This window comes from Photinus pyralis, unplaced genomic scaffold, assembly GCF_008802855.1.
Source record: "Photinus pyralis isolate 1611_PpyrPB1 unplaced genomic scaffold, Ppyr1.3 Ppyr1.4_LG2, whole genome shotgun sequence".
NCBI classification, from domain to species: Eukaryota; Metazoa; Arthropoda; class Insecta; order Coleoptera; family Lampyridae; genus Photinus; species Photinus pyralis.
In genome coordinates, this window is record NW_022170403.1 from 43719785 (window position 1) to 43743908 (window position 24124).

General features: G+C 36.1%; 1 protein-coding gene across 1 annotated transcript in view; it reads left to right on the forward strand.

The window, feature by feature from the left end:
* Positions 1 to 24124, forward strand: part of LOC116164476 (soluble guanylate cyclase 89Db-like) — a 94744-nt gene that overhangs the window by 57540 nt on the left and 13080 nt on the right. Inside the window, exon 2 of the mRNA XM_031478662.1 lies at positions 5363 to 5518. The gene's annotated coding sequence lies outside the window, so the exon portion shown is untranslated. The remainder of the gene's footprint in view (positions 1 to 5362; positions 5519 to 24124) is intronic.

Consider the following 24124-nt stretch of genomic DNA (forward strand, 5'->3'; position numbering starts at 1 on the left):
CTTGCGGGTTTACCACCAGAACCCTATTTGTGGTACTATACTTACGTCCTCTGCGAGAGCTTTTTGGCTTCACCAGAAATCGTTGCATCATTATGGCCTTTTAAGAGCATAGGCCCCGGCAGTTGTGTACAACGACCACGGCTCGCTACTTATAATTTGAAAATTAAAACCTAATGCTCTGATTTGCCCACTCTCCAATAAATACTCATGTAAACTGACTTATTTGAATATACTGGTAAAAAAAACATTTTTCGTGATTTAAAATAGTGCTGTAAATCATGTCAGACACCCAATAGTCTGGTGATCATGTTCCAAATCTATTTAGGTATTTGTGTGGGTCTACCATTTGCACTTAATCCAACACTTGGCGAACGTACAATTGGACTTTACAATTAATGAGAAAAAAAATTACCAAATCCTCTGTTTGGGGTTCGCTTATGATTCACAAAAATATATAAATTGGTTTATGAAATAAACTCCCGTGGGTCGACCTCTTCAGGAATGTTAATAAATTGACTTTAAGCATAAATCTTTTCTACAAAGTCACCAAAACCTATATTTACACAATGTAAAAAATTAATCAACTAGTCGATTCTCTTCTTTTAAAAGGTAGCCGAAATATAATCGAACTGACGATATCGCCTCGCAAATGTAACTGCTCGTTGAAAATTAATTTGGAGAAATGGTTGACTACGCTAAATCAGGAACAATCTGGACTGCAAGCCTTTAATAGTTGAATTTATGTTTATTCATTGGATTAATTGTTCTGCAGTAGCGAATAGTCAAAACTACCTTTATAACACAGGGCTTTAACTACTAGCAAAAGCGCGAGTTAATTGTCTTGAAACTTTTTTACCAGTTACCCTATTACGAAAGTAATGTATTCACACTGTATTTACGATTAAATATAAATCAGTCGTCCAGTAATTTCTACTACACGAGGAAGTTCCTCTTTTGCGTATATTATATCGTAATCGCAACTCAGAGTGAATTGGCAAAGCACCCAAGATAATAATTTCGTCGGAATCGCGACACAATTTCCTTTAAAATTCGGTAATTACTTCAACTACCACAATAAAATACCACATATGGTTCGGCAGACCACGATTCTTTTCTACACTGCGGTTATACGACTTTCGGTTTGAAGCTTGAAGTAAAAAATAAACCTTTAGGCAATCTCAAAATGCCGCGCTCAACCCATGTAGTTCAAGTTTAGCGCAGAATCTTTTACCACGCGGTATAAAAATGGCGCACACAACTCATATTATAGATTCGCTTTGAACGTTTAACGAAGAATCTATAACGCAATCGAAAAAATGCGGCGCTCGAGTTACTTACTTTACCTCATAAGTTTGGTGAAGAGTCTTTCTCTCCCAATTAATTTTCAATTAAGTACTCACCGAATTCAAAAACCAAAACGGATCTAATGCAAAGCAAGCTTCGGCTATGTCCGCCATGCGCCTCGCCGTAAAGACGGTTTTTAGAACCGGTAACACTGTGGCGTCTCGACTGTTATCTGATGCACACTCGTCTCTTATCTTAACGCGCTTTATTTTCTCGCGTATTCTCTTTCATTATGGAGCGATACACGTATAAAATTTCCTATACTGGCAAATTTGTAAACTCAAAACTAAAACTTTGTAAGCGTAGCGACTACCTGTTACAAGTATCTGGCCCAGGAAGCTTAACTACACCAAAATTGTTACTTAAACCTAATATGGTTAGAAAATTTTCCGAATACATTGCAATAATGTCATATTAGTGTTTCTGTGACCACCTCTATTGTGAGCAATAGCTATATAGGCAATAGCTCAATTGCACAACTTCTGTTTAAATAATCCCCAGCTGTTTATGACCTCCATACGTAAATCATGCGCCTAGTTTTGATCCCAGTGTCTACTAAGTAAAGTTTTAGTTTTTTTACTGACAACACTAGACTCCTTACATTCCTACATTTGATAGTCTCCACAAACGAATTTGTCTAATAATAGAAGTAGCAGTACACTTAATGGGCTTGTACGCAGATTTCCCTTGTCAAAACAGACACTCTTGGAATAATTGGTAGGTAGGGAAGGGTGGGGGAGGGGGTTGGGCGGTGACAATGTTTATAAAGACATTGTAAAATCTTAGAAATGTGTATCTAGTAATACAACGTACATTACAGCGAGATTGATTAGATGAAATATTCTCATAAAGTTTCCAGTCGGAAAGTTTTAAGTAAATAAATTAGGGCTGAATGGAGTAATTCTATTCTCATTGTGTAAAGTAGTGAGGTATGCAAAAGTTTTAAGACTTTTTTATAGATACAGAACTTTAGTCTTAGACCTAAATGAAGATAAATTCTATTTAAAGAATCATTAGTGAAGTTAGATGAAGCTTGAAATCCAAGCTTACGGCCATCATCGTTCAAGTCGTTAAAAAACATTAGTATAATGTTATAGAAATTGCTTCCGTATACTACTGTATTGTACATGTACATGTACAACAATCGCATTAAGTACTTTTCGTTCTAGAAGACGCGTTACAACTTAGCAGCTGCAAATTTCCCTAAAGACTTGGTTCGTTTCGTACCTACTACTTATTTATTTAAGCGGATCGCTAAAAAGGAAAAGCGAATAATGAAGTTTATGACTCCATGAAGGAACTCTTATACAATTTGTACATGGAAAACTGTCCCAAAAGTAAAGATAACGTTTAATTGATTGTTATAATGGGGTGTTAATGTGTTGCATTACACCATTTATGTAGTGGTATCAGATAGTGTTGTACCGTACTCTATGATCAAACTAAATTCCTAGATTACTGTAGATTATGATCATCGCAATTTATTGTAACTTGAATTCAATTTAGTACTTCATTGAAAATATTTTCTTTCCTCTGTACCTTTCAGTAACCTTTAGGAGTGTACGCGTACGGTCATTGACAAAAGTAATGTTAAAATTTTTTGACTGCTCTTGCAATAATAATTTTGGAGTTTTTGCAAAATTCGAAGCAGTTTTCTTTAACCTTCTATATGTTATTGTTGGTGTTGGTGAGATGGATTTAAATTATTTGTAAAATATTTGTTTTTAACCATCCACCATGTTAAATTGCATGTGCAAAATTAATTTTTTCACTTATAGTAGTGATTCTTATAAAATTTTGACATAACGTTTCTATAGCAAAAGCATCAGATAAAAACACATTTAAAATTTTGAATATGAATACCTTGAAAACGGATTATCTGGCTCGTTCGTGTGTCCCCTGCACCCCTTTATCCGCACAAAATTGGACTACCGGATTTTATTCTATTAAAAATTCGTTTTACAATAACATAATATCGTAGAACATATCCACTCAAATGTTCCTTTTTCGTTCGAAATAATAGTGGAATCTTTTGTTCACATCAAAATTAACCATCGTAGTGTTCGACCCGACTTGCGGGATAATAGAAGCGCGCGTATTTATTTCTCGAAACCTTCCGACATTTTATTTTCATATACCGAAAAGTTGACTGGATTCCAAAATATAAAATGGACTTAAGTTATAATTAATTAGAATATTCATACTCAAAGTTGTAAAGCCGTTATCCTTTGAATACGTGGTAAATAGGCCATTAACATGACGTAACTTACGCTCCAACACGAAACAATATATACACCACTAATGAGATCAGCAAACAAGCGTTTGTACCACCGTTAACGATTTAAAACGAAAAAAAATTGCATTCTTCCCTACACCGAGACCGAGTATTTTAATTTGTCCTGAGTTAATTGCATCGCGAAATAAAGGATGAGCCGTTTGCCATTACAGCTGAAAAAATTTAATTTGCGTTTTAGCAACGGGTGTGTTTTATATACTTCATTTTAAAGCAGTTTATTAAAGAGATCGGCGGTGGACTAATCAAAATAGTATACAGTAGGTACTTTTGGAATGAAGCCTTCCAAGGAGAGAAATACCCACCAACTTCTCCAGTAAACATCTGGGGATATAAATGCAAATCGCTTTACATAGTAAAGGAATACAAATGGAGGAAAATTAAAGAAGAAATTACATGCTGCAATATTAATGTGGTTAGTGGCTTAGGTCCATTGTATACCTAAGGGATGCGGTGTGTATAACTTTTTTGTTATTCGGATTATAAAACTATCATCATTAATGCAGCCAGTCGAATGTAATTAGATTTCGGAAATAACGGACTCTTAATATTTAATAGTTTCCCTTTGCAAGTAAATAGGTACACAGAAACTTAATGTTCATGAGGCTTTCAAGCATGATGTATAATTAATCAAGAATGTTTACGTACATGCCTACACTCAAATTTACTTTACCGAAAGGGTTTCCTCAGCTCATTAAGATCTGGGTTTGAATCAGATTGTATGAAAGTTAGTGGAGTAGTACATTCGTTCCTTTTTTGGGTTTTTATTAATTGTTAAACTTTGAAACTTGAAAGCGCGGTTTTCTTGGAGGAAAGAGGGGAGGGGGGGTACACATATTCGTTGAGACACCTTGTATAAGGTAGCCAACATACAATGCTACCTCAAAACTGCGCACAGATTTTAGTTCAAATTTACAAGTTTTCCCATTTATGGTTTTCACTAGTCAATTCTAGATCACGGCCATGGTTTGCGAATTACTAGCCTAACAACAATATACGGTACAATTGTTAGACACAATAAATAATAGTGGAAACATGAGTTTGCAGATCTTTTGCTTGAATTTTAAGCAAACTAACTTTAAATGAGAAACTAATTTTTTCTATATAATCTATTATGAGTCCATAAATTGTAAAAATACATGCAATACAATCGGATTCAAATTTGGCTAGAGGTTAATACCTTTAAGAAAAGATAGATGCAATTTGGTTTGATATTTTTCAACTTCAATCGATTATAAGTTTAAAGATATACAACCCTTAATTTTTGGCATAAATATATAAATTTTTTAAGACTAGTAATTAACTAAACCATGATACAGCGTGATACAGCCCTACATTTTCTGCAATTTTTACAGAATTTTGAAGACGTATCATTGATAATATATTAATAATTATTGTAATCACCTAAAGTCCTAAACATTACTTTATGCAATAGAGGTATTAAAACAAAATCACTTACGGTTTATAACAAATTAGTACTTTATGTCTAATTCATACTGGGGATACCGCTAGACGCATTTATACCCTAAAATATAAATCACGAAACACTTACCGTAATTTAAGACTGACCTGTCGCACTAAATAATCTCAACATACTGTTACACGCGTTATTTCTGGTTTCAACAATTGGCATCCCCACTTCCGTTATGGCGATACATTTATGGGGTCAAGTTCTGAACTACGTAACTTAGTTATGAGTAAATTATAGAGGTAATTTATTTACAGGTGGCTTATTTCATCCTGCCGACGACAAACAGGAAATTGCATTTAGATATGCAGTCGAGAAAATCAATAATGACAGAACGATTTTGCCGAGATCAAAACTTAGTGATCAAATCGAAAGGATGTCACCTCAAGATAGTTTCCACGCCTCCAAAAAGGGTAAGTGCCTTATTTTTCTAAATCAAAATAATTTAATATGATTAGGCTCCGAAATGTACAACAATATTGCATTGGATAAAAATTTATAAGGGTTGCGCCGCAATTGAGCTAAGCAATGAAGTTTCCCTTTTCTACAAATTGAGGCTGTCAGCTGCTGTTGCATTGCAAAGATCACTGCGCTTAATAGCACCCAAACTTTTTATGGTTCTCGTGAAAATTAAGTAACTCAGTTTTTTAGACATCTTTATTCTTTCCATTTCCCCTTTTAAATGATAATTAAAGTCGAGTCTGCTTCCCGAAAGTATTATGGATTGCGATTACGAGATATTGCGTTATATTTAAGATGTTTTTTAGACGTAATTATTTAAAATAGATTGTGTTTTGGCCAGAGTTATTAAATTTTAATTAAAATGTTAATCATTTTGTTTTCTTTTTAGGGGAAACTTTTTTTTAATTACGAAATATTGCATGAAGTACGGTAGTAGCTTTTGAGTACAATTTTAATGAGGCCATCAAAACATTTTAATTGTACCTAATTATGGGGGTCTTGACACAATGCTACACCTAATCTTTGACCGCCTCTTGTTTTGAATACGAGAGTTTCGTCGAGAGTTATACAACATGTTTGCAACGATTGCATTATGATATTGTTGAAATGGAAGTGATATTCCGTTCAGGGGGTTGATTTCGGAAAATTTTACTTGCGTTGCGATGATCATTCCACCATATTTGAGATAAAAAATAAGCGAGAATTTCAAATTACTATGATATTGGCATCGAAACTTACTACAAATGAATTTTATTTTATACATATTATGTAGAAAATTGGGATCTGCACAAAACAATAATTTTAGGGAATTTACGTACAGTTATAAACGTGTAACTGTGATTTCACCATTTTTGAGGTGTTTTATAATAATTATTAAGGAAGATGGACTGCGAATTTATAGTATACTAAAGTAAAGAATTTGTCAATTTGCTCAACGCTCTTCTAGAGTTTTTTATAGTATCATAAATTCCTCCTGGAACATTTGATAGTGTTTGAAAACCTGTGAGGATATTGAAAAGCTTTCATAGTTGATAGCCTACAAGTATTTATAAAAGTGTGTTTTAGTTTTTAAAAGCGGTTAAGGCCTTCTAGAACTAACTTCAGAACCCTTAAAAAGAAGTTTTTAGGAACCTCACTGAAATTTTAGAGTACTTTGTGACGCTTTTTCTCTGGGGCCGAAGCTCCACTGCGACATAAGGGTCCCTGGTTCAAATCCGGGTTCGGGCATGGCTATTTGTAAATGTATAGTGGGTTGTGTTGGTAAAGCAGCCTTGGCTGAAACCCCTTCCACTTAAAAATTTATGACCAAAAATTAAAAAAAAATATTTCCCCGCTAATAGAAAATATTTTCGTCTGTATATAAAAATTGAATATAAACCACCATGAATCCCAAACCAAAAGGCCCCTAATGCAAGTGATCGATCACGTAATTTACTACAACACAACAATTTCCAAAGTGTAAACTGATTACCATTATGAGCCTTTACTTATTCTTAGGACCCCCTTGTAACGGGTATATTACCTGGGATTTGATTTTTTCGATTTTCTCGCACAAATAAGTAAATTATAATTTTTAAAACTGTAAAAAATGTCAAGGTTCCGAAGTGTCTTCTCAAACAAATTTGGTTTATGATGATGATTATGATACGTGTCATTATCAATGCGTCTTTGTTTTTTTAATTGCCTCTAGTCGTCAGTCGCGCCCAGGAGTCTGAGTGGGACTTCAGCTTACAGCCCTTTTATTAGGGATTTCTAAGGAATTTACTGAGCGTGCATGTTCTGGAAAGAGATGGGATCGATTAACGACTTTTAAAATCAACTAGGATTGGTTGGACAAAGAGTAGTAACCACTCAAAAATTTGACATCGCCATTTTTAAAGTTAATCTGCCATTGTGGGCGTTGAAAATTACGCAAAAACTAAGGGGGGGTGTAGTCCGATTTAAAAGATCTATTAATTAAGCTCTGAGCATCGTGGTTACCAGTAGGAAGCTGAACTTGTAGTGTTAATATTGAGCCGTCGGCGTCGTTGAATTTTTGAACCATAGACGTATCGAAAAACTCCTCTACCAAACGTTCCTTACTTTCGGAAATTGCTCAAAAAATTTGTTAAATAAAGTGAAACCAGCTAAACAAAGTTAGTTGCATCGCTTTAAAAAATTCCAAACGGAACTAAGCAGAGACAAAGTTCGTGAAAAGCGTGTGATAATTTGTAAGGGAATTTAATATTCGAATGTTGGAGAGCGCCTAAGGTTCTGAGAGCTCCTGCTTGAGGCGTGTTTAAGAAACCTTCCTTGAAATGCCTTTAATAGCTTTTAAACTTTTAAGAGTGCTTAAAAAACTGCTAGGGGGCCTCTAAGAGGGACACAAACGACCCCCAAGAGCTTTAAAGATCTTCCAAGAATCTTCTAGCACCTTTAAGAGGCCTCAAGAGTCAGAGCTGGGTATTGCTATTGAGCGTTCCGCTCGAAAAAGCGTTCTAAGAGGAAAAAGCGCTTGCGAGCGATTCGTTCGCTCGCTCGCACTTTTCGGAGCGGCCGCTTGGTCCTCGATACTCGAGCGTTTACTTAAAGTGCTCGGCGCTCGAGCGCTCTTTTCTTCCCACGTGCGGTTTTTCCGCTCGCAAATTCTTTTTTCGCTCGTGAGCTCTTTTTCCGTTCCCGAGCGCTTTTTCCGCTCCTGAGCGTTTTATTTCGCTTGTGAACGCTTTTAATCGCCCTCAAGCGTTGAAGGATTAAGCGCCGCTCGCGAGCGTTTTTTCCCGCCCGCGAGCGTTTTTTCCGCTCCCGAGTGCTTTTACCGCTCACGACCACTTTTCCCGAGCGCTCGTGATAAACCGCTCGAGCGCTTTTAGGAGTTCTCGGAACGCGCAAGCGGTCTCGCTTTGCAAAACAACTCGATGCTCGCGAGCATTTTTGAGACAATTAGAGCGCTCGTCGCTCGAGCGGTTTTTTAGAATGTCCGAACCAGCTCCGCCAAGAGTATTCAATGGTATGTTTTACACCAGACATGGAAATGCATTTATTAGCCTTTAAAGTTGCTCAAGACTCTTCTAGGGTGTTATAAAGTATCATATGTCCGCAAGAGATTTTAATAGAATTTGAAAATATTTAAGAACCGCAAAAGTTAGCAGATAGCCTGTCATTCGGAACCCCTTTGGAACTTTAGAATGAGTATTTAGTATTCTAATATTAAAGATCCTTCAAGAGTTTGGAAGAAATTTAAAAAAATCCTACCATGCTTCTAGACACCGTTAGTACCTATCTTTAATATTCCTGAAAGAGTGGAGAATTAAAGAACTCTTGTGAGTGTTTGAAGTTATATGTAAACATATTTAAGAGCTTTCAAAAACGTATGAGAACATCCCAAAAGATCTTAGTTAATTCTTAAAGCGCCTACAAGAGCTTTTTAAAATTCTTCAAACAGCTTTAGTGGGCAATTACCCTTCAAGAGTCTTGGTCTCACAGAATGCTAGATGCCAAACATTTAAGTTTTAATGACTGTTTCTAAGAGCGCTGAAGACTTCTAATTTTGATTAATTATTATTATAACTGAGTACTGAGTAGCGAATAAAATAGTTGATATTTTCATATTTATAAACCATGGACGTGGATAAAGTTATAATTAATTATCAATAAATATGTTCTACTGTTTTCTTTATCTATATTGCTCCTTGCATAGTGCATACGTCAATATTTGTTCCTTTGTAAAATTATCCGTTGCAAATCGTGTCTAAATAAATGATTTATGTTCGATTTAGATCTCACTCCAAAAGTGGAAGCTTTGTTTGCAACTTACGCTTACCCCAAGTATAGGCAAATTCCAATTACCTTACTCCTGCTCAAGTGCAGACGAACTCCCTGCTCAGTGTTGTAGTCTTTTAGAAACATTACTTTATTCGAATGTTTGTAATTGTTCTATAACTTTCAATCATTTTCTCTGTAATCGTGCACTACATCATTTACCCTATTACCATTTACCGTTAGTTTACGGTGCATTTACCCACAGTTCTAGTAACGCTTTTATGAATTTAAGACAATTCAATTCAAAATATCGGAAGTCGGCAATATACTAATGGGATGGCTCTTGTCGACTTGTTTTCAGAGAAGCAGTTATACGGGACGGGGTTTAATGTTGTGCTCAACGAAGTAATTGACCTTATTTAATAACGCGGGGAATAAATTTTCGCGCTTGACAATTTACATAATCTGAGTGAATAGATAGCTGTGCATCATTCATAAATGACAAGTTAATTTAAAACTTCGATTAATTATCCTCTCATTCATAATACTTGCGTGTGATCTTCATTAATCGGATATATGCATATTTTACGATTGGAATTACAATTGCCACCTGTCATGTCACTACACAGAAATGTAAACGATCAGATAAAGAAATTCGTATTTGAATATAAATTATAGGAATAAGGGTAACGGTTATACTTGCATTAAAATTTCCGACAGGAAGATCGAGAGTGTGGCGCCTAATTTGTACTCTTCAAAGTATACTCTTCAAAGTATTCCGGTATGAGTAAGTGGCAAACTCTAGAGAAGCAACTGACTGTTCCAAAACTATTCGTATTCTGATAGCGTGGTATTCTGAAATTTATTTTAATCAATTGACCTATATTTTTATTTCACAGGGTGATGTTTCAATTTCTACCCCTGAGCTTTTTTTGGTGCACCACTGGTAGATTGTGAAACAAGCGTTTCATTGTATGGTTTGTTTAAAAACTTTTTGGTCTCCTATATTTTTTCGGATCTTTGACCTTTATCGAGAAAAAAAATTCTATTTTCTGTAGTTAGCTAAATGAAAGTACGTATACGGGGTGTCAATTTTAAAACTTGCAGTCGGCCATATTTTCCAAACTAAAGAAGATATTGAAAATCGCGCAAAACCTTTTCGGGTGTATCGAGGGGGAACCAGAATGACGTTATGAGTGAGTTCCTTGTTTAGTTTCGAAAATATGGCCGACTGCAAGTTTTAAAATTGACACTCTGTATAATTGGTGTCCGTTGAAGATAATTCAGCCAAACTTGTAGATCGGTAACGAATTGTTTGCGGCTCTGTGTTTATATGAACTTTTAGTCATAAAACAAGCCCTTTCCATATTATACATATTATTATGGAACACCCTGTATATTACAATGTTTTGTATATCTTTCATAAACAACAAAAAAGCGATGCTGTATTAATTTTATTCTTCCGGAAATTTTACACATCGTACACACAGAACGTCACATTGACTTATTCTGATGATGAAAGTTGTTCTAATTTTGTAATTAGGTATAAAGGCTTTTTTAAACAATTCCTATTATTATCCTATTTGTGGTACTCATTTGCACACGACTATTTAATTCGAGAATCTTTTCTTCTTTACTCTACTAGACTTGTTGACTTGTTTTATGTAGCAGATGATAAATAATAATAGCACCCTTGTACCCTAATCTCAAGCAATTGAGGGATATGTGCTCTCGTTGCAGATTTGGGCAGGCATTTAGCTTTAAATACATAAATCTTTGATCTAGGTGAATTCCGTTTAGTTATTAATTGTAGGACGGAAACGCCGTAGAATGGGTCAGTCGCTTACCATTTAGAATGCAAAGCTGTTGCATAAACATACCTAAAAAAAAGTTTTCTTTCAATTATCGCGACTCTTTACGGTATAAACAGTTTGCATATTTTTGTTCCACCGCCATCCCAATAGTATAGGTATACGGATGGTCACTACCCCACAGCGGTATAAAAATTCAAATTATTGAAACATTGGCAAATTTCGAGTTTATTTATGTCTAAATACTCCCACCTACAGATTACACAATGTTCGATTGCGATATATTGTAATGTAAATTTAATTAGGTACGTGATTTCTTTATTTACAATGAATTATTAATGAATTTAAAACTTCATTTAGTTACTTCGGCGTCGAGGTTGGATATGGTCCTTATACCTGTACTGAGCAATTTTGAGATCTCCCCAGTTCGCAGGCAGCTCCTTACAAACCTTTTCCACCACAGTGCTGTGCGTTTCTCGAAAGTCCCGCAGTATACAGATCGATAACCTCCTGCATCGGCTGTGTGGCAAATGTGGGCGCTGCTCCTCGATTTAAAACATTCAAATAAGTTGTTTGGAAGTACCCCAGAAGGTGGTCGTGCATGGTGTGCGTTTGCATCACAGCCAACCATAAAAGGGAGTCCACCATTTCGACTCATCCAGCTCCCTTGTAGCTGGAGCCTCTTCTCAGTCGTACGAAAGATAGGCCGAGGAGATCACCAAGTGCCTGCTCTGTCATCTTTCAGCTGCAGTTTTAGCGCTACGAGACCCCTTAAACGGAATTCAATTCAACCATCAGAGAAGACTCGATTCGTCTATCGACATAAATGCAAGTCCCGGGATTCAGTTAGCAGAGACCCTTTCATCCGACCTAGGCCACTTATGCGTCCCCTGTAAACGAAAGTTCTTGTATGAGGCATACAGCCAGTTGACGGCCTATTGAACAGGTCGCTCTGCGGAAGAACGTTCTCGATAGGCTTATCCTGAAACCAGGATTTTGACTCTGAAGGCGCTTCAAGATGGCGGCCGTGTCATCCGAGATCCCATGGAATACATCACGTTGGTTACCTTAGGGACGTGCCTCTGCACTTTCAGAGACGCGCCATACCAGGGCCTAATAAGAGGGACGGTCCTCTCCAACCAGTCCAAGGTCTACTGGTCGCATTCGGCCACAATTCCCTCTCCATCTTGTCAAAGACTGCATTTAATCCAGTCTAATGCACTTCACTCAGCCTCAGCGACGTTCACCTCCGGGTGCGATCTTGGAACAATGGTCACCCTGAGTCCTGAACAACTTTGGGTGCCCCAAAACATTTGGGCTTCTCCTCAGGATGCCTTGAGCCAGAGTCTACAGTGCTTTCCTCCGATCTTGGTCCCTGACGTCTCAGCCCGCTTGATCCGAAGCTCTACCATCGAGCCGGCCCTTTCCTGGCAATCGCCTTCTGTGCACCAGTTCTATGCTTCTTGCGAATAGGATCTGGTCCACCACCAGCCACCAGGTCCTTGATTAAGCTCCCGCGTTGGAGCCGTCCTCCTTTTCGAGGAGCCTGTCCCCTTACCGGACCATTTTGAGGGCCCGTCTTATTTATCCCCTCTGATGGGGACCCCGAAAAGCGTTTGTTTGGTTTGAAATCGTCCATACAATTCCCACGAGTAGTGCGAAAATGCGGTCATTCCTAGGCAGAGTCGCTCTTGGCTGCCAGTCCCTTTCCGAAGGAAAGGAACCAACCACCACCCTGGGGTCTCCCGGTATCCGAGGGGTACCGTTATCGACACTGTCGCTAATACCTGGACCTGGGGGATTTGGTTCGCGGCTACGACTTTCGTGGCTTCCAGTCTGGGTTGCGGACCAGACGATCCAATTATAATCGTCACTATCCGCACCGAAACACCAGTCACTTTACGATTATTCAGGTGTGTGAGCCAGTGGGGAGCGTGCCCGATGGGGGCTTCCACCGCATAGGCGTTGGCTGAATGGTATTCTTTCAAATTAGATACCAACAAAACACAAAACCTTACCCATACTAATTTTAATAAACAACTTAAGGAAGCAGCGACTAGTTTCGACCAAAGGTCATCTTCTGGCACGGTTTTTTTGTAGGTATTTTCTGGCACTGTAATTCGTTTGTCTTTTTCTGCTCCGTTCATTTTCCAAAGGTAAGCATTCTCTTAATTTTAAAAAGAGAAGAAATGAAAGTTTCGTTTTTCCGCATTTAACTTTCCGTAGAGACTACTGATACAGTTGTGAATCCGTAACCCCCGCCATTTGGGGGATTAATTTTGCTTTTAGATTTTATTCTCCAGTGGCCGCAGTTATTTCTTGGACTGCCGAATCCTGGAGTACTGCTCCTGCAACTGTTTTACCTGAAAAGCAACCGATATCGCAACCACCGCAGACTAACCAGAGGCAAGGTACCTTCTGGTGGCGCTCCAGTCCGCCACATATTTTTCAAATATGTCAAATTTCCAGTTTCCGCACAGCTACATGACATCACGCCGAGTGTGCATTTGTAACTAAGTAGCCCTAGGTAATTAAAATGACTGAATATGATCCCCATTTCTAGCACCTCGTCGTCTATGTTTCCGAAACTAATTAAGAGAACAAAGGGTTATTGAAATTAACGCAATCAAAATGTGCTCCATCATGGTTCAGGACACAAAAAATGTGGGAATATACATATATATAAATATATAAATGGCATTTTTATTTGAAATATTGTTAAAAATTACAAAGCTATTCATATTTCATTATAAAGCTGACCCGAAAAAAATGTTATAATAGTAACGATTTACTTTTTGCAATAATACCGCGAAATACACCATTATAATTAATGTGACTGAATGTTAGTTATTTGTACCTTCTAACTTGATCATCATTTACCTACATTTTTTCTCCAAAAGCAAGAAGGAAAGTGCTAAAATTCTAATTTTCGTAAATCACGCACTAACATGTTTACGATCAGAGTTTTGTGAAAATCACCAACTTCACTAGCGCGTCGCTGATGCATTTAATCAACGCGTGTTCTTAGATAAACCCAAACCAGAAGGTTTGTCTCTGCTGCCTAAAACCCTATCTGCTCGGAAACTTAATTAAGTCTCAGACTTTGTAAAGAAATTTATTTTCCTTTCTCAAAGGTGTTATACTTAATATAAAATTAAAATACATTACACCAGAGTGTTTGTGCAGAGTTTCGCAATATTACTAACTGCCTACCGTAATTCCCAGCTTTAGATTATTAATAATTATTTTTGGTATGAAAAGAGTAATTTTAGATTTGTCTATCGAAATTTTGTGTGTCACGTCAATAAATAAATAAGCGATGTGCACCCTATATCCAGCAGAAAGCAATTACGCCCTTTTTTCCTGAAATTAGGAACATTATGGGATTGTTCAGTAAATGTTTGCGGCGTATACGCTAACACAAAACTTTTTCCCTTTATTTACATTCGAAACATTTCAAAAACGTTATAATTAAAAAAAAAACTGATACGCTTTGCAAAAGTTACTCCCATATAACAGTACGCGAAACGGCGCTTTAACATGAAAAAGTAAAGATAGTTGCAGAATTCATGAAGCAAATAACCGAAATACCTCCGGTAGCTTGTTGTTTATAATGAATTGCAGGAAATGTGATTTAGTTGTGTGTTTTGGAGTTTCAAACACTTCGAATGTTATTAATTTCTCTTCAACCGGTTAATAAATTTATTCCATTGCGAAAATTATTTATCTGATATGTAAAGTTTTGCGCAGTTTAGCGTATTTGTGGTGGAAAGTTAGCTTTTATCAAATATACCTAATCTTTATGAGTTTGTAGTAAATACTAAAATTTAAATATGTATTTACTGGACGGTAGCAACAATGAGGCAGATTCAGGGATGTTATCTGCATTTATTCCATGTAATTCAATAGAATAAGACCGTTTTTGCACGGGGATATAACTGTATGCGAGATGCTGTATCCGAGATACGAGTACAGTCTGTCGTCAGAATTTATGTCAAATACACTTCGCAAACGTTGGGAATTCTAAACTTCTCTTTCGCAGTGAAGTGCTTTATAAGAAAAAATCATCAATATCGACCTGTTCCTAAAACATTTCAAAATTTTTAAAAGCTTTACTGTTTTGATTATTAACAATCTCTTAAAAAATTGCCAGAATTTTTCCATGTATCTCTTCAAACTATAAAATAAATGAGTAAGAAAATCAAAAAGAAACTTTTAAGTTTATTCATTATCATAGTTGTAGCAAAGATAACGCAAAAAAATAAGCAGTTAGTGTAATTTTACTCAGTCACCAATAATCAACATATAGCCATATGTGGTCAAAGAAACGTAAAACTGGTTCTAAGAAAACTGGAAACTTACCTTTTCTGAACACCACCAAGACACTACCACCAGAAATAAAATTTTTAAAAATTAAAAAATAAGTTTACATACAAAATCAAAACCCGTGCTCAGATAAATTTTAAAATGCTACTCTGTCAAACGTTGAAGAATGAAGATACTATACAGGCGTTAAAGTTCTAATTAGTTGTGGTCATACGTACTTAAACCTGATTTTTCGGACCTAATTACTTTTACCTTGGAATAAACCCTATTCATCTTCCAGAAATAATGTCATTACGATATTTCTCTTATTGTTTCTTTATGAAGTGCAATTTGTGTTATCGGGGTCTTTTCAAATTTACCTTTAATTATAATATTATCTTAATTACTTATCCAAATTTAGTGCCATCTATGAAATGCATTGTTTTGTTGTCATTTATACATACTCGTTTTGTCTAAAATAAATTTAATTCATTTCCTTTGTCACCCTTTTCAACTAAAGAAATAAAGAACAATTTTTTATGTGTCTTCATTAAGAAATCTTTATGTACGGGAGCGTTAAAATTACTTCCTTTTTCTATTTTCATCTTGATCTTATAATGTAAATATTTTTAACTTTAGATTTATTACTACTTTGTTTGTGTACGGTAATATATGTTGATTCTGTTTTAATATTAAGAGCGTCTCAAAAGTAGCGAATTTTACACCTAATATTGTAGACTATAACTAGGTATAACTATTTGGTATTTAATTACTCCACAAAAGACGTTTCAGTTACCTATTCTTATTTTCTCAAAACGAAAGTGCAGTAGATAAAAATTATGTGTTCTTAAATTACAGGATTTAACTATATCAGACTCTTCATACAACTTCAAAAAAAAACCAGCGTGATTATATTTAAGAAATGGAAATACTTAAAGAATCGCGATGTGTTGAAAATGAAAGACCAAATAACTATTATTTGAAACATTTTTCCATGAAGTAGATGTTTACCAAGATGTGCACTACTACATACATTCTGTAAAGGCAATCGTCTAGTAGCCTCTTAAAAATATTTAATTTTAATAAACCAAAGATTTACAGAATTGTCCGGGTGCGAATTATCCAGGAGCGAAATGTTCAAGGTGTGAAATGTCCGAGTGCGAATTATGCGGGAGCGATATGTCCAGGGTGCGAAATATCCTGGGAGCGAAATGTCCGGGTGCGAATTATCCGGGAGCGAATTTTTCAAGTGCGAATTATCCGGGAGCGAAATGTCAAGGGTGTGAAATCTTTTCCTCGACGTCCGTTACGTACCACGGCACCGATCGGTTAACCCCCCCCCCCCCCCCAAACCTTTAAACGTACTCTGTTCGAAAACCGCGAGGGTTAGAACGATGCGGTTTTTTACGTCGGTCTCGTATCGGTACACTCTACTTTTGCGTCCGACACTTCCACCCTCTCCTCTCCCCCCCCCACCCCCCTTTTCGTCGGCAGAGACAGACTTTTTCCAAAAAATAAAACTTCTCACACAACTTTAGTTCACTTGTTTCTGCCCAAAATTATTATAACCCCCCCCCCTCTTCTTCCCCCCCCCCCATTAGGTCAAATTGCAATTGGGTTAGGTCAGATAGACACGTTAGCTAAGGTCGCGATGTGTAATCCTGGGAGCGAAATGTCCGGGTGCGAATTATCCGGGTGCGAATCATTCCGGTGGGAATTATCCGAGTGCGAATTGTCAGGGCGCGAATTGTCCGCACACGGAATTCAACGATACCGTGAAGATCTAGCAAGTGGTTATTAAGTGACTTTCTTTGTTTTCATCTCTGGTGTTTGATGAATATTAAATTTCATTCTACCTGTCGCAGGTGACTTTGAAGACTACCTGGGAATATGGATGAGCAAAAGCTGTAAGTTTTTGTAACTGTCAAGTGACCTGACCCTGCGATGCACTTATAGCTTTTTGGAGAAAAAGAGTACCTAGGTACACGTCATTATTACAACAAAATTCTCGTTGGCTGTTGTAAACAAATTTTGCCCAATTAGTTGACTCTTGTGTGCATTTCAAAGTCAGGATGTCTTGCATCTTTAATACGCCGAACCACATGATAAATGTGACTGTATCAGCAGCATCAAACCTAATGCATGTAGATAAAAACGAAATAGATCTGATGATAATATCAACTGGGGCAGTAGTAAAATCGAAATTGTGTTAATGTGGGAAAGTTAGAAAAAAACAATCTCTTCCCGTCAGCTACACGACCTTTTTCTGGAAACTTATTTACATTTGTTAGTTTTTGTGTGCTTTTCCGGAAGTTCGTAAAACGAAAGCATGTCTTAAGAAGAATTCGTTAACGTTAAGTTTAATCTTGGTAAAACAAAGTGCTCTTACAAACCTCCTTAGGATATTTTTGTCGTACATATATTTACAAAAATTTCCTGCTTTCTAGAGAAATTGGTCTTCATCCTTCCGTACTACGTTATTGCTTTCCGAGAATAAAATCTCCGTTGTAGGCAAAATACGTACATATACGTAAACGAAAAATTTATTAGTAGCAATCAACATCGGATAGGGGTAATGGGGTACAATAATTTAGCAAATGATCACAACCTTACCGTTACAGCTAAGCAAAATAAGGCATACAAAATCTGCTAAATAATTTCTGGTAATGCAGTAAAAGATGGAACAGTTATGAGGTAAGAAGTAGTGTCAAAGTAGGTAAGTTGCATGATTTGATATTGATGACACAGTTACGCGGATAAAACTTGGTAACAAGTTTGTAACATTTTCAGTCAATCACCACAACCTCGCAGCTTTATCGATCAGTCCATAAATATAATGATGATTAAAATGTTGCATCAAATAAAAGTGATTTGCTCCTTTGAGGTACATGAAAAATTGCTTTGTAAACGGTTCTCTAATAAATGATATTACCGAAAGCCTTCGTATTGGATATCGTAGTTCAAATGAAACTTTGGAACATTCAAAATTGGAAGGCAATGACTTACATTATGTAATGGTTAATTACAAATGTTTTGAAAGGATTATTTTAACATGTATCAAAATGTTAATTTCGACTAGTTTCATCAAATGAACTTTATATATGGGTATTCTTAGACCCAGGAAATCTGGTTACAATCGATCTAGTTGATTCCTAAGTCTTTGTAAACACAAATTGAAATTGAAATGCACATGAGTTTCTTCTTATATGGTCCACAAATATCAAAATCCTAACCCTCTTGTTATAATTCGGATTGAAAATTTTAATAAAATAGAGTTCTAGAGGAATTCTATGGCTTGAACAACGTTCATCAAAAACATGATATAGGGTCCCGGTGATCACCTATTTTTCATCTAACCTGACTGTAATATTAGATTAGTGATGTGGATTGTAAAATAACGGTTATATAACGCGTAACTTACAAGAGGCCGGTTTTTTTATGTAATTTATGTCTTTTATGAAACTTACGTTTTTAATTTAAAAAACCGTAATTTTTGTAAGTTACATAAATGTAATACCTATTTGATACATTTTGATCGGTACTACAACCGACCATCAACGGTACTACCAACGTAAACGATTCACCGTTGAATTTAGTTTGGTTTAATGAAGATGATACAGCCTCTAATTCGCGATTTGGAGCTTCTTCCTCCAAACGACGCGTGATGGCGAAATACCTACTGCTTGGGTATTTTATTTAATACACCAAAATATATAATTTAACAAGTGTTTTTATTTTCAAACACTCACAAAATTCAAAAAGGTTTATACAATATTGAAAAAAAACATAAAAAACATAAATTACTGGTAATTTTACTGTAAAATTACGGTTTTTAAAAAAAATGGTAAGTTACATAAATTACATAAAATACATAAAAAACATAAACAATTGGTAATTTTACACGTAATATTACGCACTTTAAAAAAAACGTGTAATTTAAAATCACTAGTTTCTAGTCTATAACTTTTGATTGAGAAGTCTGATCGAAAAAGTACGAATTGATTTGGATTCTACGCACCCAAATTAATAAGAAAAAGTGTTTTCCCGAAAAATTTTGGTGTAGTCGATTTTTGGTAAAAAAGGAAGGTTATACACTGCCTTTTTTTGAGCCCCGAAAAAAAAATTGTCTCAGATCGACCCGGAAAAAAAATTTTCTTATAGAATGTGGCCTGTAGAATCCATAATTTCAAACAGTTCCAAGATTGCGCTACTAGTTCAAAAGTTACAGCCCTTTGAATTTTCTTTCGAAATTGGTTTCTAGTCTATAACTTTTGATTGAGAAGTCTGATCGAAAAAGTGCGAATTGTTTTGGATTCTACGCACCAAAATTAATAAGAAAAAGTGTTTTCCCGAGAAATTTTGGTGTAGTCGATTTTTGGTAAAAAAGGAAGGTTATACACTACCTTTTTTTGAGCCCCGAAAAGAAAATTGTCTCAGATCGACCCGGAAAAAAATTTTCTTATAGAATGGGGCCTGTAGAATCCGTAATTTCAAACGGTTCCAAGATTGGGCTATTAGTTCAAAAGTTACAGCCCTTTGAATTTTTTTTCGAAATTGGTTTCTAGTCTATAACTTTTGATTGAGTGGTCTGATCGAAAAAGTACGAATTGATTAATTGGATTCTACGCACCCAAATTAATAAGAAAAAGTGTTTTCCCGAGAAAATTTGGTGTAGTCGATTTTTGGTAAAAAGGGAAGGTTATTCACTGCCTTTTTTTAAAAAAATTGTCTCAGATCGACCCGGAAAAAAAATTTTTCTTAAAGAATGTGGCCTGTAGAATCCATAATTTCAAACAGTTCCAAGATTGGGCTACTAGTTCAAAAGTTACAGTCCTTTGAATTTTTTTTCGAAATTGGTTTCTACTTTAGATTAACTTTGACTTAATTATTTTAAATTTTTTCTTTAGTAATTGTCTTAGTGATACATGGTTGAGTGAAGTTTTAATGTGACGACGAAATACAATTTAATTCATTAGAAAAATTAAAGAACATTTTCCAATTAAGCCTTGTTGAACTACAAGTAAAAATAGGAAACTTAATTTTCTATTTTAAGTTCCTAGTGATGTAATGTAATGTAATGATTTACGGTCTTTTTCACTGTTAAATTGAATCCACAGCAGCTTTAGTCCAGATTATTTAACAACGGTACAGATATCCAGAGATTTCTGCCTTAGGGCCAGGACTCTTGATAATTGTAGCCGCTTCAGAAGATATGAACTGGCTCCAGACAGCACCAAAAATTATAAAAAAAAACGTAGATCGTACCAAATCAAATCAGATTCCTTAGCATTTAAAATGGGTCAATGAACATCATCCTCGTCAGGTCAAAGACCTGAATTGATGTGTTCATATCCGCAATATTAACGAAAGCTTCTAAATAACTTCAGGATGATTCAGAAAAAGTACCACACGTCCACTTTACTTATAATCGAAGCGTCAATGCAACGCATACTTTGATACCGTTCGAAGCGCATAGTTTACTCTGTGCTGTCTTACACCCCATAATTGATTGGGGAAATCATCCATGCTGGAAACGACTATTGAAAATTTAGCGCAAAGTGCTACTCATCAAAATTCCACAAACATTTTGCCGCGATCTACACAGTGCCACAAATTAGAGAGAAAGATACTCTAATCTCCCGTGTAAAAGAAAAATTGCGATAAAGAAAACTGTTGTCAAAGTCAATTATATTTACGTTCATTTTTGTGCCGCTAAAATTAAAGTGAAAGGTTTATTAAGGGGATTTCCTAAGTATTTAAACAAATTTCAAGAAGAAACCTTTCAATGCGAGTTTATGCTAGTGGTCGTTTCCTTTGACAACTCAAATTTTGAACTGACCGGAAGGATCAACAACTGAAATCTGCAATTCAATGGACCATCATCAAGACTTCCCATTTCAAGAATTGTTATTGGAGTTTTTAAGACTTTCGAGTCTGCATCAAAGAAATCACCTGTTCGTCCAGCAGAGGTTCATTATAAAACTGTATGATTTTTGTAAATATAAATCGACAGCCTTGCGATCCATTAGAAAAGAACATTCTGACTTAATGAGAGATCGTACAGTTGAACATTCTGTACATTATTGTGTATCTATTTTTATCTAAAGAAACCCCTGAATTTGTGGCCAGTCTTTTCCAGACTTTTTTTATCTTGCGGAATTCAAACAGAATTCTATTAAATTTCAGAATAAGGGAATCCAAGTGAGAGGTATTTCACAATTTATGTTATTAACGTAAAACCAACTAGGTTGCGGTTAAAGTGTAAATTGGTTACAATTACAATACTACACACAATTTTGATACATTGTATAGATAACGTATAGTGTACTACACTTGGTAGTCAATTGAGTAAAACAGTCGATTACTGTAATATGGTTACAATTATCCAATGAAAACCCCAATTACCTTCTAAAACATGGAACATGTACATACGAAATCAAGTGATGAATAATGCTTATAAAAAGCATTTTTTTGTCCAAAGTTTTATGTGGATACTGAAAAGGGGTTTATTTGAATAACACCAATTAGATCCGGCTGTCGCCACCAATATTGTAAAGGAGAAATGTTTTTACGTTTACTTCATGAAAGTTTCAGCAGCTTATACGTAAACAAGTAACAAACGGTGTAAATTTATACATGGAATGCTCGAAATATTATCCCTCTTTGTGCGGAAACGCAGTCCTTTTAAAACGGAATTTTAATCCCCATCGGAGCTTTCTATTTACTTCGCATATAAAAATGCTAGCTTTGTCAGGCAAAAAATTATTACTGTCGGCGCAACTTCTGAATTTAATGCAGGAGCTCGAATAATGATTTTAATGAATTCTTCTGTAGAGAATACGTTTGCAAGATAAATTTCATTTTGAAACCTTTTTGCTCAGAACCGTACACGGTAAATAAAATAGGTCTTTATGTATGTTCCGAATGCCTCTCTACGTTACTTACCTAACTCGCGTTAAAATTTCAATTTCCTGTTGTAACGTGCTCATCAAAGCTGATTTATGCCTTTTGTTGTTTTTAGAAGTCCTACTGAGAAGCTTCACTACCGGAAAGACCGTTAAGTACTATTTGTGTGCTTAGTTTTCCTAGAAATGAAATGAGACGTACATTTTGAAAAATAAGAAATTGAAGGATAAAGGGTACATCAATATTATTGTCGTTAAAAGTTTCAGAATTCACAATTTTGTCCATAAAAGTGCTGGCGTAATATTTTTCACTTGCTCGGAAGCTGCAAATCATCTCTAATAATGGTGTACGTAAAAAAGGCTTTTTTTTCTGAAGAATTGTCCATTATGTTCGAAATTTGCATGGCGCATCGTCTCGTGTGGGTTTTGTTTGTGAGGGGTGCTATTTGGAACTCCTTCTTGTTTCCTTTAGGCCCACATCTCCGGACCTATTTTATATACAAAAATAAGAGCAATCTTAAAAATGTATCCACGCACAACTTCCTAAAGCGTAGACATTCTACATTTGCAAATTTCAAAATATTCCTGCAACATAAAATGCAGGAAATACGTAACGCCATAAAAAGAGCATTTTCCGGGACGATTACATAATGCTTTTAACGGCTATAGGAAGCATTTTCAGGAAACTGAAGCGTTCATTAATGTGTTTTTTCGATAGAAAACCCAATACTTACTGCAAAGATAATGTGACACGTTTTGTATGCTGCAAATTGCGATTCTACAAGCCACGATGTGATGAGAAAATTTAGTTGAAGTAGTCGCTATTACTGAGAGATAAATGACATTAAGTGTGCAGTTTTACAAGGCGCGATGGCACAAGGATTCTAAAACTTGGAATAAGGAACTCTCCACGACTTATTTATATTTGTTCTAGTTTACTGAGGAGAATAATACGGGAAAGCAATTCAAGATTTAAAAAACAGATGCAATAATCAAATAACGTTTGTTTGACTTGTTGACACTGTACGCTGAATAACTTCATGAATGGCATCCTCCTCGCGCAATTTATGAACAGTCCTCGGAACAGGCTTAATCCTGAGAATAAGCGACTCGAATTGTTTAGAAGAAGAACACAAATCAAAACTGCTATTATAAATGCATGTACCACTCTCAAAAGCTATAAATGTCGCGCCCTTGCAGCAACCATTGCTCCACGCGGTTTTAATTTTGACAAATGTTGATTGCCAATTACTGGACCACTTTCTTCGACTCCACTAAGCGCATGGTTGTGAAAACACGTTTAGAATATTTGGGATCTACCTTTTCGGGCGCTAACTAGTTCCAATGGCACCCAGCCCTCTCAGTGCGAGTTACCTATCCTTCGGGTGCTGTTACGTCATGTACAGTTTGCATAACTGGACTAAGTACCCTCTCACCAAGTGCAAAACTAAACAATTATACTAAATAGAATGGGGGGGGGGGGGCAAACGTTTGTGTAGACAACTTTTACGAAACGAGGGGTCCAGGGCAAATGAGCGTGGCGCCAAGTCAAAATTTTCAGAGCGAGGTCCAAAGATCATGTGCTAAAATTTCATCGTATTACCTACTTATCTCATTTCAGATCCTAAGCACCCAGACCTATCATCTTCCTCCGCACAACTCGGGTAGTGGGATTATAGTCCAGTCATTATAGTAAGTTCACCTCGGAATTTGAGATACCCAGCTGAAAATTTGTAAATACTTGTATATTGACACCCTGAAAGTTGTCTCAAAACCTACATATGGTAGGGTGTGC